This window comes from Oryzias latipes, chromosome 10 (assembly GCF_053564925.1).
Source record: "Oryzias latipes strain Hd-rR chromosome 10, Olatipes_Hd-rR_3.1".
Lineage (NCBI taxonomy): Eukaryota > Metazoa > Chordata > Actinopteri > Beloniformes > Adrianichthyidae > Oryzias > Oryzias latipes.
In genome coordinates, this window is record NC_136246.1 from 33,454,519 (window position 1) to 33,468,853 (window position 14,335).

Here is a 14,335-nt window from a genome sequence, read left to right on the forward strand (position 1 = left end):
AAGACTTCAGTTTTTTTAAAGATTTCAATTTTTCTAAAAGATTTCTGTTTTTCTGAAGGATTTCTGTTTTTCTAAAAGATTTATATTTTTCCAAAAGATTTAAGTCTTTCTAAAAGATTTCTGTTTTTCTGAAAGATTAATGTTTTTCCAAAAGAATTCTTTTTTTCTAAAAGATTTAAATTTTTCTAAAAGATTTCTGTTTTTCTAAAAGATTTAAATTTTCTAAAAGATTTCTGTTTTTCTAAAAGATTTAAATTTTTCTTAAAGATTTCTGTTTTTCTAAAAGATTTATATTTTTCTAAAAGATTTCTGTTTTTCTAAAAGATTTATATCTTTCTAAAAGATTTTTGTTTTTCTGAAAGATTTCTATTTTTCTAAAAGATTTCTGTTTTTCTAAAAGATTTCTGTTTTTCCAAAAGATTTCTGTTTTTCTAAAAGATTTCTGTTTTTCCAAAAGATTTCTGTTTTTCCAAAAGATTTCTGTTTTTCTAAAAGATTTATGCTTTTTTAAAGGATTTATGTTTTTTTACTATGAGCAGATTTGCTGTTAAAAGGTGTTCAATAAAGAAAAAGCCTGAAAATACTGTAATTGAATTTTATTTTTCTTTGAAAGCATGCATAGTCCGTTTTACAATCAATTGTTGCAAAATCAATTACTTAAAACAAATGTAGAATTGATTATAAAGAATTTTTGTACCATAACTCTCTCCTGGAATTAAGTTTTAACATCAGTATTTCATCCACGGGAAAACTAAAAACTTGGAGTGTGTTTTCCATGCTGGTCCTCACTTACACAGTTTAAAACTTTTATCAAAAACTTAATGTTACCCAGAATCTAACCTCATATTGTTAAAAAGGACGACCTCTGGTGTCCAAAAGGGCGTTTTACACTCATGTAAGTGAACCAGAAAGGCTGGTCCTCACTTCTCTGGCGATTTCCCTGGACCTCACTATGTAGTATGTGCAAGAAGGTGTGTGTGTGTGTGTGTGTGTGTGTGTGTATATATTTAACACTAGCATTTCTGTGCAGCATAAAGCGTCTTTACTCGCTTTAGTGTTTGATCAGTTGAGCTTGTAGCATGTTGTTGCTCATATTATCGTGTGATATTTCATTAAATATTATACAATAGTAGAATATGGAGAAAAACATGTTTTTTTTATTTCTATATCTTATTTAGCATAATTACCATTTTCTTTTTCCCTTTCGTCAGTTTAACCTACTTAAACAATTTGTATCGTTTAGCATTGTGGTGCTACTTTTTCTGAACCTCACATGTATTCATTTATGCACATTGATATTTTACGTTTTAAGGCAGTGCTTCTCAATTATTTTTCGCAAGGCCCCCCTAGATAAAAGAAAATGTTTCGCACCCTCCCTCTCTCCCCACACACACACACACACACTCACTGCAGTGAAGATATATTAAGTTAGTATCTATAAAGATTGTGTGAGTATACCTAAACTTGTGTCTTTTAACATTAACAAAAGAAAAAATCAATATAAATCCACTTTGAACAAACATTTACTGGTACTTTATTTTGCCACAGAAACCCTGTTCTAGTCTAAAACAGAAAAGAAGCTTGAAGTGCCTAAAAATAAAAAATCTGTCAGTCCTTATTTGAACTAGAAACATTTAGACCAACTGAACCATTTGATGCTGAAAAAAATAATTCAATCAATAAATAATACGGAAGCAACCGTCCTCCGCTTAGCGTCAGATGGTTTTTTTTAGCTGTTTTAAAATTTCTTTACTAAATTTAACTTAGTTTTGAATTTTAAGAGTTTTTTCTTTTAAAGATTTTTTTCCATGTCTTTCAGCTGCTTCCTTTAGGAGGCGCCACAGTGAATCATCCATCTACATCAGGGGTGTCAAACATTCAACCCGTCTGATCTCAAGTAACGTAAAAGCAAAATAACAGCTTTGTTTTTGTTTTTTTACTTAGTTGGAAAAAATGCCTCAACCAACATAGTAACTTAATCAGTTAGGGCCAATGGATCTCAAATAAAATGAATTCCAATTAAAAAAAGTTGGTCTATTCAATTTTATACTGACTGAATATTTTACATCTGACACTGAAGCAATCCAGAAACTTCTTCTTTATGGTGAGTCTCTTAGTGGTGCTGAATGTTGTATTCTTTGAGCACTGCGACCTGTTGATGACATACAAAGCATTCGGGTTTTGCATTCAGCTTCATGAAAAAAAAAACTCTGTCCATTTTTCCTGGAAATCTCTTTACTTCACTTCACTCTTCGACAACATTTTGGCCATTATTGTGTCACTACTGATCATCCTTACAGCAAGAAAACAGCGGTGAGGCTCATAGGGAACCAAAGTGCATCCTACCCAGACGCAGAGCTGTTAGGTTTCGCTTTTGGCACATGCAGAGTTATGTTGTTTCACCTGTTAAGCTTTTCCTTTGCTCCCCCTAGTGGCGGGATTGCGCATTTCGGTTGTTTCTTTAAAAAATCATAACTGGCCACAGGAATGGACTAGAAACTTGCTTTCTTTTTTAACCATCCTTATGATTTTTACTCTTCATGTGTGGGCCAGAGTAAATCACCTGGCGGGCCGGATATGGCCCCCGGGCCGTATGTTTGACACTCCTGATCTACATCATTTCTTTTCTCTCTCTTTGCTTTTTAGTACTTTTGTTGTTGTTGTTTTTGTCTTACTCTGCTCTTATTTTTAAACCACGATACCATCGTCCATCGTGATGGCTGACTGACATCACGATGGAGAAACACCATCGTGATGCCACGCCCCCGCCACGCTGCGAGTCGACACCATAAGCCGCGGTTACATGTGCAAAATATCTTGATGGGATCAATGGTCGGATTAGAATCCAACCGTGTACATGGGCCCAGAAAAATGTTTTCAGAATGTAACAAACGTTCACAAGGTCACACTTTGGGTCGGAATAAATCATTCGCACATGCGCAGTAGTGTTTGAAATACCGGAGGAGGAAATGAGTCCCACAGTAAACAAGCTGAGCGGCTACATACATATATAGCAGCTCGTTAATATACGAGATGATCTTCTAAACGTGCTTTCACTAATGTTATTGTTATGAAGTGCCTGTTCGATCATCATTTTAAGTTTAATCCGTGTGGTCAGTGCTTTTTCTGTGGAAGAACGGAGCTGGAAGAAGCCAGAGTTAAGAGAGGCTAACACACGCTAACAACATTTAGCCTTTGATGAACATAAAATCCATGCGGGAAATTCTGCAATCTGCAGCTTGGCTGCACGTAAATATGTGGGAATAACATCAGCCTTTATTTAGTCTGGACACGACTGGAAACACAAATCCACGTGATTGAACGGTTTCTAAGGACTGAGCGACATTTCTGCTTGAAGCTTACACCGTCAAAGCCGCTGTGTGAGCTGGGGGTCCGAGCTCTGCCCGGACACACACTTTTGCCGGGAGACCCGGTTCCCCTGAGTTCAGTAGCTCGTTCAAGTAGAGCTGCGGGACGGATCACAGTCTGAAGTCTCCCACACATAGCGTACACGTAACAAAGCATCCTCCCTTCCCCTCAAACACAAAGCTGTAAGTCTGCGCCCCCGGTCCACTTGACTAATTAAGTGCGGGAGCGGACTACTTCTTTTCTATTTTTTTTTTTTTTTTGTTAAAGTCACTTCCCTCAGTTTATACTGGATCATCGCGGATGAGTCATTAGTTGGGAAATAAAATAAATAAAGTAATAAAGTAAAATAACGAATAATAATTACAAAATAACAAAAAATTACTCCACCCCCCGACGATATCATCGTCGGTCCCGATGGCTTACTGCAAACATCGTCAACTGCCAATTTAGGGGACATCCCCCAACCCCACTACCCCTCCCCTTTTCAAAAACGGGAGCACACATCTGCCGGGACGGCAATTTACAGGTTTCAGGCCGTTACAGATTTGGGATTTTGATGCCCAATACATTAGGCGCTGAACTGACACCATACGTTACAAACTGGCATCGCATCGCGCCCGAGAAGGACTGGTCTAATGAAACTTTTTTATTATTTTATTTTTTTAATAAGTAAAGATTTGTCTGGGAGCCAGATGTGGCTGAGCCATAGGTTCCCGACCCCTGACGTCGAAGAACCGTCTGCCGTCCTGACACGCCGTCGTTCCGGTGCTTTTATGCGTTTCAAATTTCGTTTTTAATACATTCCGTCTGTCAGAGACCAAAGTTAAAGAGTTAGATTCACTTGCAGGCACTTTTAATTATCAGGAATTAGGATTATCTCTAAAGTGCACATTGTAATAAGCAATCATTTGATTCCAAATTAGGATTATTTTAACTTCCTAACTAAATGTCTTTTACTGCAGACTTTAGCTGCTGAAATGGGTCGGTTTGACCCTCTAGTCGTTTCTATAAAGAACTGATGCACTTCGGACTTGGCTGCACATTTTCAGATCACTGGTTTTCTTCGCCAACAGCCTCCAGCAGATAGAAAAGGCTCTTTGCTGGCTGTCATTATCAGTTCCTCCTCTTGTTAGCGTTGCTGTTGTCAAACCACTGATCGCTGTTTCTATAGCTGGCAAAGAATCTAAGAGCCAGAAAGAGAGAACAAACTCTGGATCTCTCTGACTGACTTCAAACATTTATGCTCTACTCTACTATCAAAGCTTCATCTGATTTTTAGGAAAACAGGTTTGATATCTGTTCATGAAGCAGGCATCAAGCTGGAGCAACAAGGACTCGTTCCAGAAGAGAAGCTTCTGATGCCAAAAGATGGCGTGAACACCTACACTGAAGTTTATAGTTTTGATGTGAACACACCGAGAAAGACAATGCCTCACCAAACTGATCAATGTTGCTTTATGCTGCAACATTTGGACCAGAAAGCAAATGTTTCTGGTCATCTGGTGTTTCTGTTTCATGTCACTTTGTGCCCCAGAGTGAAATGAATCCTATTTTGGGTTCTGATGCTCGGTTAGATTTTCTGCTGGTTGTTGTTCGCTGTTCACATCTTCTGCCTGTTCTCCTGTGGTCTTTAGTCTCTCATCTCTACAATCTCAGATTCTTTTGATCATTTCAGAGTTCAGATGTTTTTAAATGATACAGATTCCACTGTTGAAAGCCAAAGCACAGCATCTTCAGTCGGACAGAGTCGAGTTTAGAGCTTTCTTCGTCTACAACAGGAGGTCACAGCTGCAGTGAAAGCAACACAGTAACATCACATCCACAGCTAAACATCAACATGTGAACAGTCTGATCTCTCCCAACGGGAGTTTTAGGAAAAGTCCAAGTATTCAGGTTTAATCCAGAAGAAGCTAAAAAAAGAATCTAATATTTTATCAAATGATTCCAGATACGATTTGAGATAAAGTGAGTTTCATTGCAAATGTGAGCTTTTCTACCAAATGATTCATGTTGGATCCATGAGAAAACATTTAAAAAAAGGAATCTGAGGATTGATCAGATTCAACTGTCTGTAAAACAATGGAACCATTTTTTATGGAAGCATTTCTGTAGCATAATTTAAAAATTGTTTTTATGACCGTCAACTTTTCAAATGCCTTTCATCATCTGTACAATTTATTTTCTAGAAGGAGAAAAGTCACGTTTGATATGAAGAGGAGTTGTTTAGCTCTTCATCAGCCTCTGTTATTTCCTTTGTAAAAGTCTATTTTAATCAAGTTGTGAAAAAAAATATTGTAAACAGAAAGGTTAGTATTATAATCTGGTATCTGTTGTATCATTTTTCAGAGACTTTTACCACAGATTCATTTTGATGCTGCGGTTGGGAACCGCTCTCCGTTTCACCTCCGAGTCAGAAGAAATGTGAGATCTTTGAGAGAACTGGATCCTGGAGACGACACTGAGTCTGTCATTCCTGTCTGCACCGTCTGCGCTGTCTGCACATCTACACCGTCTGCACTGTCTGCGGTGTCTGCACGTCTACACCATCTGCGCTGTCTGCACGTCTACACCGTCTGCATGTCTACACTGTCTGCACCGTCTGCGCTGACTGCACGTCTACACCGTCTGACCGTCTACACTCTGCACCGTCTGCGCTGACTGTGTGTTTCCACGGGTGTCTGCAGACATTTTTGTTGCCTTCATGCATCACTGATTCAGAAGCAGGTCAGTTTGTTTCTCGCTTTCAACTGCTGCCCACAAACATGAGAAAAATATTTTGAAAACAACATTATTTAGGAAAAGTCAGATTGATTAAAAAAATACTGCTAGGATTCTATACCAGCTCTTTCCAATGGAGCTCAGGTAAGACGGGACACCTGAACAGGTGCTTTCATGTTCACAAAGAGGAAAAATGTTGACTTTTACATTTAATGTTTACACTTATTTTCAGATTATGTGGTCGGATTACTGTAAATAATCCCAGAAGCATACGATTAGAATTATGAATATTTGGGGGTTTCTGGCCTCTTCCCCCTTTCAGCTTCCATTTCCTCACAGACCATCAGTCTGTCAGGCGCGTGCTCGTAGATGCGCGTGCACACGCCGTGTACAGGATGCGTTTTCGGCATGCCTCATCAGGCGCACGCGGCTCCAGTCCTCCGCGTCTGACCGATGCCGCGGCGGCTATAAATAATTCCGCCTCTCGGAGCTGCGGAGCGGCCAGGCCCTCCTCCGTCTGCCGCCTCCCTCATCTCTCCCTGCAGGAGGAGAGCCGCCGGGAGATCCGCCTTCACCTGCGCGGAGGCGCGCGCAGCATCCGTATTTTTTCTACACCAAAAAGCGCGCCTTCTCCGCGGGCTGCCGCCGCGCGCAACGGCGCAGCGTCCGGCGCCTGCAGGCTGCAGCCTCGGTCTGCACGCGGGCACACACGCACCAGCGCCCCAGCCCCGCGCGCGCCCCCCGGTACGAGATGCAGCAGATCTGCAGTCCTCAGAGAACCCGGGGAAAACGGTTTCCGGTGCATTTTGGCGCCCGTTGTGTGTACTGACCTGACGGTTGAGGAGAAGCAAAGCAGCGGACGAGGTGCGGAGCGTCTGACGCCGGGGCTCCGTTTGATGTCCGTCCTATATCCCGACTCTCTCTCCAGCACCGCCGCCCCCCCCCGCGCACCATTACCTCACAGCCTCCTCTCTGCTCCTCCAAGACGGGGGAGGGAGCAGCGGAGCAGCGACACCTCCTTCACTGTTTACACTACGGGGTGAAAAACGTCCTAAAATCCCAATAAAGCAAAGATGGGAAGCAAAGATGATGGCCTCTGAGGCCCCCACCCACAAAGACCCACAGTTCCTAAACATTTTATTCTAGATTTAAAAATAATAACATAGGTTTCCATTAAACATTAAATTTCTGAAATAAAGAGGAACCGATCCAAAGGAAAACCATAGAATCTATTTTCTCAGAATAATACTTTAAACCAAAAAATGCAGCATCACACTAAATGACTTCATACAAAGTCAAACGACGAACTTCCAAAACATAGTTTGTATTTAGGAATCATGGAAACTACACGAAACCAGCAGCTGAAACTCACAGCTGGAATTAAATGTTTCTGTCAGCTGACCTTGACATTAACCACGCCCACATTAAGTACAGACCACGCCCATATTATTTACAGGCCACACCTACAATATATACATCCCACACCTTCATCGTATATAGACCACGCCTACACCGTTTACATTCCATGTTTTATTGTTTGCAGGTCATGCCCAATCTACTTGGATAGATTCCAATTTTTTTCTACATCTGAGTGACACCAGGCTTTTAGGCTACGTTCACACTGCAGGGCTTAATGCTCAATTCCGATTTTTTTGAAAAGATTAGATTTTTTTTCCCAAGGCCGTTAACATTTCCAATTACAGGTGAATTTTTGTGATCTCCTGTGTGACCGTGAAATGACCCAGAAGTGACCATCATGTGCAGAAGAGTCCTCAACGGTGAAGGACGTCACTGTTGTTTGTGGAAGTAGCTAACGTTAGCAATGGATGTCAACAACAGTGTTTTCAAAGCTGAGCTCTTTTTGCATTATTACATTTATTTCACAAAGGAGCAGCACAATTACAATCTTCTCATTTTAAGAAGGCAATGGAGCCAGGGTCGTCTGGACCCACTGTTGTGGAATGGGGATGTGGATGTGCTGGGGCCGCGCGTGTGTGTAAGAGAGAGGAGAGAGCGCGTGCAGTGAGGTAGACAATGAGGGGGGGCAGTGGGGGCGCGCATTCATGTTGTGTGTTACTAAGGAAGGAGAACGGTAATAAAAGGTTTCCCCCAGAATAAATGCTTTGGACTCTTTATTAACCCGCTCTGGAGAATCTGAGGGTCAGAACGGGGAAGAGAACCCCGAATCTGTGCCAAAAATTATGGGGCAAAAATATCGGAATTGGGTCGTTTCAGCCTGCAGTGTGAACGTAGCTTAGAACGTTGGTTTCCATGGTGATCTTACTTCAAAAGGGGTGTCGTTGTAGACTTACCATCATTTCTGATCCATTGACAGAATTAAGGCTTTTTTCTAATTACTGCAGAAGTTATAAAAAATCTGTATAAAGAAAATAATAGAACTAAAATGTTACTTTTAAAAATATTCTGATTCCACATGACTTGTTTAAAAAAATAAAGGTTAATGTGCAACAATTGAGGCTACTAAAGGAAGCCGATAAAATGAACAAAAGTTAACCCAAAGCAGGGGGGTGGGGTGGGGGGATGGTTAAATGCATCCCAGGAAGAATGAGAACATGTGACAGAGATGAGCTGCTGCTGCATTCAGGGGTCATGTGATCTCAGAGCTGCAGCAGCTGCTGCTGGTGGAACATTAACGGACCGATTGTTAAATCGTCATTAGCAGCCTCACTTATCGCTAAGTAAACACACACAGGCGGACGCAAACACACCTGACAGGTGCTCTGCGCACAGGTCACGCTATAACGCCACATGCACACTGACACAAGCTCCTGCAAAACAAAATTTGTTTCAAATTAAAGGCATGAGGCGAACAAAGACGGGATAAAATGTTGTTAAAGTTAGTATATTTTTTAAACTACGTTTTTTTTAACATTGACTGTATATTAGAACTGGACTGAGCAAGTGTGCCGCTCTTCCCCATTCCTCCAATCAAATTAAGTCAATTCAGTCCCCATGCAGGAACCAGTCGACCTAAGTGAGCAGTGATTGGTCCGAGTCGGTCTTAGTCATGGTTTCTATGGCAACCACTTTCACCGATCAGGAGTGAGCCTTTTAGAAGGCCACACCCCTCTCACTTGAAAATACAATCTGTTAGACGTTTTGGACGTAGGGGCCAGCAGGCTCCACCTACTTTTAATTGAGGGATCTGATTGGCCAGTTTGAAAAACAGAAAAATTGCATAATGAAAAAAATGATGATTATCAAGAAGATGCATCAGAGCCAAAATGGTTCTTCACTCCAATAAAATAGCTGAGTAGCAGCTGTTTATTTTTCTATAAAATTATTTTGAAACCACTTCCTGTTTGGATCGCCGGGGGGGGTCACTCAGTCCAGTTCTCATTTACAGTCAATGTTTGAACCTCGTTTAGGACAGGGATCTCATTAAGGACAGGAACTTTGTAACGGATGAGAAGACAGAAACCTCGATAAGAAAGCGAACCTCGTGAAGGACGTGAACCTTGATAATAAAGGGAACCTCATTTAGGACGGAAACCTCGTTAAGGACAAAAACCTTGAAAAGAAAGGTAATCTTATTAAGGACGGGAACCTCATTTAAGACAACTTCGTTAAGGACAGGAACCTTGATAAAAAAGGGAACCTCGTTAAGTACAGGAACCTCATTTAGGAAGGGAACCTCGTTAAGGACATTTCTTTTGGAGCTTCGGTAGACGTCACAAATAGCTGTTCTCTCATTGTTGTCCGGTAGATCATTCATACTTGTGCTGATAATGCCACGCGTGTAGAGCTCTGAGCTGCTCTAAGGCTCCATTCTCTGAGAGGTGACTGGAAGTGAGGTGATGAAGATGGACTGCTGCAGTTTTAGCCTCACTCCTCCTTTCTCTTTATGTTGTGGTCTGAATGCTTCTCACGTTTACATCATCCAGGTTTAATATCTTCATGGTTTCAATCATTTGTTATGACTTTTATTCTGAAAACATGATTGTAAAATGAAATCTACGACAGATGGGGCCTGTAAATGTGGTTGTGATGCAGCCTGTTTTGGTTTTTCTGTGGGCGGGGCTTCCTCATTGGATTCGTTCTCCTGTAAACAGGTTTGTAAAGCTGCAGCTCCGAAAACCGTCAGTCAGAAATCCTTTCCTCCTCAGGAATCAAACTGCTCTTTCTCGCTCAGCGGATGTCGAAGGGAAATGTTTGAGTTGAATATCTTCTCCTCCCTAAAGACATGTTCACATGAATTCAAGCTTTTTCTAAGAAATCAGAAACGAGATCCTCTCCAGACTCACAGAACCGTCAGCCGTCTCAGCAGCAGCAGAAATGTAACTTTCCTCAGAAGATTCCTGCTTCACTGGTGGTTTTACTCATTGACATGTTAATGAAATCTTAGGATATATTTTAATAACTGCAGGAAAATGGGAAAAACGTCTGATCCTTCAAAATAATGTGCTCTATACGAGGTCAGAACTTCAGCCAACATTCATCTGGAAAAATGATTCCAATGCAACAATTCCCACTTTAGGTCAGTTCAGAATGGAGTTCTCACCGCCTCAGTCGTTTAGTCATTTATGTTTTATTTAACCATTTTAGTCCTTTTGGTCAGAACATTTGTCATGAAAATGTGAAGGGAATGGCATTAATTATCAATCAGTTTCACCTGTCAGTGAAGCGTCAGGTGTTTTTTCAGATATTTTACTTTCCCACCATTTAACTTGTCCAGAGATTAATATTTCAATATTTGTCTTTCTTTAATTTTTGGACTTTGTTTAATTTCTTCCTGCTAATTATTTGCTAATAGCAAGATTGATCTGTTCACAGTCACATTTGTCCTTGAACTAAAATAAAATATTTTTGTAAAAATAAACTTTATTTATTTTTTATTTCTATGAAGAAATTATTTCCTTTTTTTTTCTTTTTTAGGAGAGTTAAAACGTTTTTCAACAAAATCAATCGTTTTAATTCGGGTCAATAATTGAATCTACTTAACTGCAGTATTGATGTGGGTGAAGGGGGGGGGGGGGCGCTACAGATTTCATCTGCATTTTAATTAGTACCTAAAAAACTGGTTAATAATGAAGAATGTTCTGGATTAACAGAATAAAGAAGAAAATGAAGTAATTATTTGAAGCTTCTCTGCAGCAAAGTGACCTGCTGGACGCTCCTGTTGTGGGTGTGGTCAACTCGCTGTAATCTGATTATTGAGATTACTTTACAGATTTTGCTGAAAAAAGCAGCCGTGGTCCTAAAGCGAGGAGATAAGGAAGAGTTTCATTACTGGAACATGCTGGTTCACTGAAAGACAGAGATAGTAGGGATCTCTGTGATTTTACTTGAACAAGTCTGTAACGACTTCCTGTGATGATTTAGAGATTATTGATGGAGAGTTACTGAGAAAATGGCTGTTTTCCTGTACTTTATTGACAGCTTCTCATTAAACTCCGGCTGGAACTGGCTTTCTGCATCACACAGACACAAACAAACGGTTCATGCTGGTCAATAGATCGACGTCCAACGTTTTGTCCTGTGATGTTTGTGGATGAAGTCAGGAAACATGGTGATGAAGACAGAAACTAAACGGATCCTGACTGTGACACTTTGAGGCTTTTCAGCTTCTAGTTTCCATCAGCAGTTGAGGTTTGTAGTTCTTTGCTTTTGTAGTTCTTGAAAATATTAGAAGGAAAATCATCAGTATTTTTTTTTTCCCCCAAATACATGAAAATTTGGATGTAATTTGCTTCCACAGTCGCATCAAAACAGAAGAACAAAAATTAGCGAAAATTCCTGGTTTTTAGGATGAGGATTTGACGCTCAAGGGCTGCAGGTTCAACAACGTCCAAAAAAACAATCCACCTCAATAAACATCAAAGAAATAATTGACACAAATAGAAGCAAAACTTTTTCATTATTTGTGTAAATCTGTGTTTGATCTCTTAATCGTCGGCTAAATTCTGTCATTTTCTTCACTTAAGAGCAACGAGTCGCAGCAGAAATGGATCCAGACTTTTTGAAACCGTCTGTGACGGCGTGATGAAGGGATGGGAGAGAGACCTGGCAGACGGGCATCACGCCTGTTTCACGCTCAGCCGCTGGCTTCCATCTTTAGAGGACGAGTCTGCAATTCTAACTAAAACGATTCAACAAAACATCCGACAAGAATCCCATTTGATGTTTAGTCACTCTTATATTTTCTATTGAAAAACACTTTCTGCAAATAATTTAATTTAATAAAAAAAACGTAGTTTTAGTTTGCAGCTAATCCATCTCAAAACTCTTCACAGAATTTACTACACTGGACAGAGGATTTTCAAGATGGGTCTCAGTAACTCAGACATTTGCGAGCACTGTGATAATAATCTACCCGACAGCTACATGCACGCACTGTGGTTCTGCACTCCTGTCCAGGCTCTCTGGCAGCAGGTATGTGCCGATTTATCAGTCTGGCTTAAGGTTTCAATCACTGCCTCACCGTCACTTTGTGTGCTTGGTGACATGAGTGCCATCGATATAGAAGAAGGATTAGCATCTATCATTTTCATAACTCTTTGTATTGCCAAAAAAACTATTTTAATAAATTGGAAAAACAAGAAAAATATAAACATAAGTCAACACAGAAATCTGCTGTTTGATCATATCAGCTTGGAAAAAACGTCAGCCCAAAGTTCAAGTAACTTTGAAAGAATTCAGTCTCTCTGGTCTCCCGTGGCTGACTCCATGACTTAGGGGGTGGGGGGCTTGGTCGTCGCTGCTCCTTGCCCTTCTGCTGTGGTTTGGGGTGGGGGTCTGGGCCTCCGGTGCCTGGCGGGGGATCCGTTGGTCGGGTGGTCGGGTCCGGTGCCTGGGTGTGGCGGGCTGGGGCTGGGCGTGGTCCTCTGGGCTTGGGTGTGGGGGGGCGGGGGGGTGGTGGTGGCCTGGCTTGGCCTGGGGGGGGGTCCCTTTGCCTGTGCTGGGGGGGGGGGGGGGTTGCGGGGGGCCCTGCTCGGTGGGGGGGGGGGGGGGCCCAGCGGCGCTGGGCGGGCTGACCATCTACACCTGGGGCTGGGATCGGCCCTTCCCTGGCTCTGGGACGGGACAACCCTCTTGGGGCCCCCGGTTGCTCTTGCTCTGGTTGCCGTATGGAGTGGGCCCCCCCTCTTTCGGTTTTATTTGCACCTTAGACATGTAGGGCCCTTGGTAGGGGGGGTGCTTGGACATCACTGCCAGCAAGCAGCAGATGTCCTCCTGGCACCCTACCTGCCAATTTAACCGCACCTTAGACATTTAGGGCCCCTTGGTGGGGAGGGTGAGGGGACATCACTGTGAGTAATCAGGAGATGTCCCCTCAGTGCCCTACCCGCCAATTTTAACTGCATCCCCCTTAGTACACACACCCCCTCCCCCTCAAAATATACACACCCCCACAAACACACATACACACATTTTGCAAGGAAGGTGGGACCTAGGACCATCTGTCCCCTACCCCTTCTCTGGTGGGGGTACGGGTCCCTTGGCGGCGGCTGCCGTGTCCCCTGGGTGCCGGTCTCCTGGGCCCGGCGGTGCTCTCTGCGCTCGGGGGGGGGTGGGGGTTCACATTACACCTGAGCCGGGGGTGTCAGTGTCCCTGGGGTGGGTTCGGGTCCCTGCCCCTGGGTGCTGGGCCCCGCCAAACTTCCAACAGTGGCCGAGCCTGGTCGGGCCATGTTTACAACACCCCTTGTGGGCCCCCCTTTTTCCCCGGGGTGCTCCCCTCCGGGGTGGGGGTGGCTGGCCCCTGCCTTGCTCCTCCCTTGGGCCGGGTGGGTGGCTGCCTGGAGCGCGGAGCGGGTCTCCCTTGGGGGGTCCTGACTCGTACCTGGGGTTGGGGCGGGGGGATGCCCGGAACTCCTGGGTGGTGGTGGGGTGCTCGTCTGGGGCTGTGGGCGTCCTTCTCGGGTGGGGCCCTGCGTTGGGCTCTTCCGGTGCGGCGGGGGGGCTGCTCTCCTGGTTGGGCTGGGGCGCCGCTCTCTTTCCCCCGTGCTTCCCTGCTCTCTGGCTCTGGGGGCCTCGCGGCGGTCCTGCTGGTCCTGGCCTGGGTGGCGGATTTGGTCGCCCGGGGGGCGGTTGTCCCCTGCCTGCTGCCATGTGGCGTTGGGAGGTTCCGGCTGCCGCTGCTGCTGCGGCGGGGGTCTTGGTGTGGGGGTGGCTGGGCGCTTCTCCTCCTTCTTTTCACATTCCACCATCCATTTTAGAAGAACATAAACACTCACTTGAGCACAGGTGTTAGCTCACCTTTGCACTTATAGTTTGCATGATTGAA

The 14,335-nt window shown here is 43.3% G+C and overlaps 1 protein-coding gene across 1 annotated transcript in view; it reads right to left on the reverse strand.

Moving 5' to 3' along the window:
• Positions 1–7,058, reverse strand: part of cplx2b (complexin 2b) — a 50,928-nt gene extending 43,870 nt beyond the window's left edge. The window contains exon 1 of the mRNA XM_023959414.2: positions 6,918–7,058. The gene's annotated coding sequence lies outside the window, so the exon portion shown is untranslated. The remainder of the gene's footprint in view (positions 1–6,917) is intronic.
• Positions 7,059–14,335: the final 7,277 nt, after the last annotated feature.